Below are 6,194 nucleotides of genomic sequence, written 5' to 3'. Positions count from 1 at the left end.
GCTGCCAAACCTGACAACCTGAGTTCAATCCCCAGCACCCACACTGAAACATAAGGGAACCAACAAGGCCCTGTGGTTGCCTACTGACTCTGCACATGCACCAGGGGATGCATGTGCTCCCTCACAGGCATGCACACACACACACACACACACACACACACACACACACACACACACAAACATATAGACACACATGCACTCACATGCACATACTCACACACCCCTCAGGGATGACAAAGTTGTCTGCTTGTGCCTACCCACTCAGCAAGCAGTTTTGAGCAAACTTCAGGAAGAGAAGCCTTTCTGAGAAAAGGGTTAGACTCAGGATTTGGCCCTGGCATTTCCATCTTCCTTTTTTTTTTTTTTTTTGGCAATTCTGTAACTTTATTTGACATTCAGCAGTTAGTTCTCATCCACATTGACCATCTATAGATTTTTGACTGTGGTAACAGGCACGTTAGTTGCCAGTGTGTAGAGCTTGTTTGGTGAATCCTCATCCTCATTACGCTTTCTGGACAAACGTACTCGGATGCGGTACGGAACATTCCTTATTCCCTTGGCCCAGACGGCTTTATTGAGCCTGGTGTCTACGCGCACATCTGGAGTCCACATCTCCTTCATGGCAAATTTCTGAATTTCTTTGAGTGCCCGAGGAGCACACTTCTTGAAGCCCACTCCATGGATGCACTTGTGAATGTTGATGGTGGATTCTCGGGTCACCACCTCGTTGATGGCAGAACGGCCCTTCTTCTTCTTGCCACCCTTCTTTGTGGGAGCCATCACCGAACCTGCCCGCCCGGCGCCCAGGGCGGATGGATCCAGATTTCAGAGCCACGACTCCACAACCATACTCCCATTTCCATCTTTCTTAATAGAGTTTTTCTGAGCAAAATATTGTTTTCTGACTTTTATGACACTTCCTGCAGAAACTCAGCTCCATGCAGCTAAGCAGCACATCTCTCTGGACTCCCGGGCAACTATCACAAGCCAGGCCCTGAGGGCATCCCTATGACAGCCAGTGTGGATTGCTCTATACCGAGTCATTGCTCCAAGTGATCTTCATGTGCTAAGCCAACACTCCTTTTCTACCCTCTCCAAAGGTTGTGACTACTGTTGGTCCCACTGTAAATATGAAAAGACTGAAGCCCTGGGTGAGGAACCAGCACATAGGTGCTAATGACAGACAGGGACTCCAGGCAGCCCCCACACATCTGTCCTCAGGATGCCTGTGCTGAGTTTCAGTGTATGAGGAGCCTCCAGCTGGGGCTTCAACCAAGATGAGGTCAAGGGAGGCAAATTTCCCACACAGGCCACAAAGAAAACATATCAACCCCTGCCCAAAGTAAGCATCAGACGAAGCACACTGCTGATGCAGAGAAGCAGAATGCTGGCCCAAACAAGTTCTCTGTCCGTCCTTTCGGTCAGTGTAACAAGGAGTGGGCATTGCCAACATACAGCTCTTGCTCCAGCAGAACTGAGTACCCATTCGGCCTGCTGTCCTCTGGACTTCGCCTGTGGACAAGCTGTGATGTTTAATCCACTACTTGCTGTGTGCAGCCAAAGGCATCCCTAATGGGAAATCTAGCAGTAGAACTTCTGAGGTCTTTCCAAAGTAACCCAAAAATGTTATTCAAAGATCATTTATATCCTGGATTGCAGAGGAAGGGCTTTGGACTGCTAGTAAATGTCACTCCATCTCCCCAGCTTCATGTACAGAGGATCTCCAGAATCACCTATGAAAGACTTGGAAGCTGACAAGAGGACTTTGAAGCTATTGTAATTTTCAGTTGACATTAAAAAAAATAAAGCCATAGCTATAGTTCAGCCTTGTTGAACTATATTGGTAGAGTGTTCGCCCAGCATCCACAAAGCCCTGAATTCCAATCCCAGCACCACATAGACTAAGCACAGTAGCAGAGCTGTAATTCCAGCACTCAGGACATGGAAGCAGTATGATTAGAAGTAACCCTCCAATCTACCTTATCTCAAAACATAAACAAATAAAAATAAAGAAAAGGGAAGGAGAAGAGGGCTAGTGAGAGGTGGAGGGGAAGGGAAGAGAAGGGGAGAGAGAAAGGGAGGGGAAGGAGGAGGGTAGAGAGGAGAAAGGGGAAAGGGAGGGGTAAGAGGGAGGGAAAGGGAAGGGAAGAAGAGGGGAGACAGAAAGGGGAGGAAAAGAGGAGGAGGGGAGAAAAAGGGGAAGGAAGAGGAGGGAAGAGAGAAGAGAGAGGGGAAGGGGAGGGGAGAGAGAGAAGAGGAAGAAGGGGACAGAAAATCTTGGCCCAAGGCCACTCGTGAATGTCACATACTAGACACTGAGGTTCTTTCCTTCTTTTCAAGGCACTAAGGGCTGCTCCTGGTTGATTCAGAAAACTTGACATTTTCCTACTGACAGCATTCAACCACATTCATGCTTTCCTGCTCTGTTCCTATGGCAGGAGGTACTCCTGACCAAAGAAAGCTATCAAGGGGCATTCTAATATGTGTTTTCACTTGAGGTTGAATTTCTCCTCAGTACATTAAAGATAATGCTTCTGATGAAGTTGGGTGGGTGGTTCTGACCCTTTCTCTCAACCCTACATCCCCAGAGCCTGTGTGAGTGCAACTTCTCACACAGATGTGTATGCTGCACACTGTTCCTACTGCCCAGTTACTGTTTGTCTTCCCTCCCCTTGAGTACGGTTATGACCTTCAACTTGCTTCAACCAGAAGGATGTTGCAAGTACCTGATCGGATGGTTACATTACACAAAACTGTGGCAACAATGTTGCTGATTTCTATCTGCCTTTTGTTTACATATGCTTTGAAGACAGAAAAGACATACTGGAAATCCTGTGTTGGAAGGAGCTTCAGGTGAGTAAAAATGGGAATCTGGGGCTGGAAAGACAACTCAGCAGTTAAGCCTTGCTACTTCAGTGGGAGAACCAGTATGCAAATTGTAGCACTCTGGTAACAAGCCTAGTCCCACAAGCAGCTGCAAGTGATCTGATGCCCTCGTCTAGCTATGTGCACATACCCACATAATCTTAATTTAAAATAATTCTTTTTTTAAAGGGAAGAAAAGAAAAGATGACTTGTCCTTAATTCTTTTTGTATTTTAGGCAAGTCTCCTGGAAGTCACAGAGATCCACCTGCCTCTGAATCCCAAGTGCTGGGATTAAAGGTATTTGCCATCAGGCCTCCCTGCCTTGTCCCGTTAAGTATTAACAACCAGTTGTCCAGCCAAAACCATAAAATAAGCCATCTTCCCCTTTTCGAGGGCAATTTGCCTTCTCAATGTTTCCACCACAAATGATACTTTTGATTGCTAAGAAGTTGTGTGCTAACCAGATTCCTAACTAGCTAGGATGGATGGTGTTAGGTTAAGAGGCTGCAGAGGAAATCTTGCCCAATGGATCCTAACCAAGGTGCTCATAAAACCAACACCAGGATCTAATTTGATGAGACCTGAGGGGATGCGTCTCTGGAGAAATAAGGAAGAGAGAGGGAGCACACATCTTGCAGCTGCTGCGGAACCAAGCTCAGCCATAGCTGCAGAGATTAACAGCTTCTCACAGCCATAAATACTTTTTTTCTCTCCAATGAGCCCTGGGGTATGAGAATCTGGTTATAATTGGATGTGTTGCGATATTGCTTTTCATTTACAATTACAGCACGAAGGAAATGAAAAGGAATGGCATAAGGTTTGAGAGCAGCAACTAGACACCATGCTCATCACAGGCAGCTCCTCCCCATTCTCTGCCAGGTACCTTCAAGGAAGGCAGGAACTGGGTACTGGGGAAAGGGAAAGCACTGTGACACTGGTACTATGGCCCTTCCTCTGGCTGACTTTCAGAATCATTCAGCTTTTGGCCAGGGTTTTACCCATCTCCAACAGTTATTTATCCACACTCTGGAGTAGAGAAGAAAAATGATGGTGGGGTGGTACAGCACTCGCCCAGCAGGCACAAAGCCCTGGGTTTGATCCCTGGCACACATAAAACTAGGCATGGTGATGCTTACCTGTAAGCTCACACAAGCTCACACAGGAGGTGGGAAGGACAACCAGAAATTCAAGGTCATTCTCTACTACTAAGGAACACTAGGCAGCCTGGTAGGATCCTGTCTCAGAACAAAAACTTTGCACAAGGAGGCATAAGCTGAAATCCTAGCACAGGGGTGGACAAGACAGGAAACTGGCTTGTTCAGTTCCAGCTTGAGATACACAGCACGAACTTGTCTCAAATATATATACACACATTTACACAAACATACATATTTTATAGACTATATATTGTCATATATAGATATGGATATATAGATGGTATAGATTAGATATCGATATAGATATAGAATGGATATAGATGGTATAGATATAGATTGCACATAATGTTTAAGAGAGGCTTTCTGTCCTGCTGGCTTGTGTGTGCTAGGTTTGTTTTATGAGGGGCTAATTCTGTAGGTTCTTGGGTTCTCAGGGCTCGAACTTGAAGCTGACAAATTAAGGATACTGGAATGCTGGGTAAAAGCTCCAGTTTGATGTCTTCAAAATTAAAGATCTCTGCTACCTTGATTGAAGAGAAGCATTCAAGAAATGAGGGGGAATTGGCTTCTTGGTATGAGAGGCCATAGAAGTGAAGCTTCAGTTTCCCTGGGTCTGTCTGTCCCAGTCTCTGTGGGTCTTCATGCCACCCGTGCTTCTGAGACTCCACACTGCTCTTACCAGAATCCAGCCTGTTCTGAGTTGCAGTTACTGTGATTATAAATTTAACTTAGACTCTCTTCTCATGTTATAATTGACTTTAGAAGGGAATTCAAAATCAATATATCACATTCTTATATTTTATTGGCTAGGGCTGAAATAAATGTACGTATGTGGCTCCACACTGATTGCGTTTTCAATAACATGTCTTAATGATAGTTTCCCTTTGGCATGCAAACATTTTAAGGCCTTAAAGTGTTGTGACAAATAGTAGCTCCTGCAGTGAGCCATTGCAGCGGACTGCTCCTGCAGGAACTGCTAGAAACCAACTGGAGCCATGAAGGGTGTAGTTTCACAGCTGAAAGCAAGACATGCGTCTACACTGAGCCTGTCTCCGGACCGCTGCATACATTTGAATACACGCTAAGAGTTCTGGTGAGTGAGTGAAATTCTGTCCACAGTAAGAAAAAGAAAGAAACTAAATCAGGCCTGGAAGTACATGTGTGCAACCTCCAGGAGGCTGAGACAGGAGGATCTCAAGTTAAGGGCCAGCCTGGGCAACTTGATGAGACTCTGTCTCCAATAGAAACTAAATAGAGGGTTGTCTTGGGTCTGGGGAGATGGCTGGACCAGTAACAACCTTGCTGTGCAAACATGAGAACCAGAGTTCAGATTCCCAGCTCAATGTTAAAATCTGGCTGTAATCTCAGCTTTGAAAGAAGCAGAGACAGTGAATCCCCAGATCAAGCTGCAGAGCCAGACTAGCCCAAATGATGAGCTGAGGGTTGAGCAAGGATTGGTGCCTCAATGTTTAACCACCCAGGGCCTCCATACCTATATGGAGCCAAATGCAAAGACTCCTGTACACACATACACATGCAAATATGCATGCACAGCTCCCCACAAAACACACACACACACACATACACACACACACACACACACACACACACACACACACACACACACAAAGATCACCCTGTCTCAGAATAAAATTTTATGGTATCCCAATTAGGCAGTGGGACAGCAGCAGCTGCCACCAAAATCTTGGGCAGCCACACGTGCTACATCCTACTAGGGCAGTGACCATTTGCAGCTCTCTACTACATCCAACAAATGCCTGGCATTGATATCATTATCTTAATGCTGCTGTTTAATTCATCCTTAATAAAAACTCTGGCTTTGCACATTAATTACAATAGTAATTAACAACTATTGGCCTACCAGCTCATCATGGTTGAAATGGAAAAACAAACGACAAAAACCCACCAAGTTTCTGCCTTGATCGCAAATCCCTAAAAAGATTGCACAGGATTAAGTGAACTGATGGTGTTTCCAGCCAGCAAAATAAGCCAAGGCTAGAAGCAGGTGAGTCCTACCATTCTAGTACTTTCTTAGTATAAGGCTTCAATCCATAGGACTGCCTTCTGATGACGAATGGCTAATAGGAACCAGGTCCATCCGTGTCGAGGAAGGACAATCAGATGTACTTCTCAAGTGATTCAGTTCAGTC

At 45.4% G+C, this 6,194-nt stretch overlaps 1 pseudogene; it reads right to left on the bottom strand.

Annotated features, from left to right (window-relative positions):
* Positions 1 to 375: 375 nt before the first annotated feature.
* On the bottom strand, positions 376 to 795 carry LOC120095009 (60S ribosomal protein L31-like; annotated as a pseudogene).
* Positions 796 to 6,194: the final 5,399 nt, after the last annotated feature.

This window comes from Rattus norvegicus, chromosome 10 (genome assembly GCF_021556685.1).
Source record: "Rattus norvegicus strain SHRSP/BbbUtx chromosome 10, alternate assembly SHRSP_T2T, whole genome shotgun sequence".
NCBI classification, from domain to species: Eukaryota; Metazoa; Chordata; class Mammalia; order Rodentia; family Muridae; genus Rattus; species Rattus norvegicus.
The sequence above is the reverse complement of the archived record's forward strand: the minus strand, read 5'-3'. Positions and strand labels throughout refer to the sequence as shown.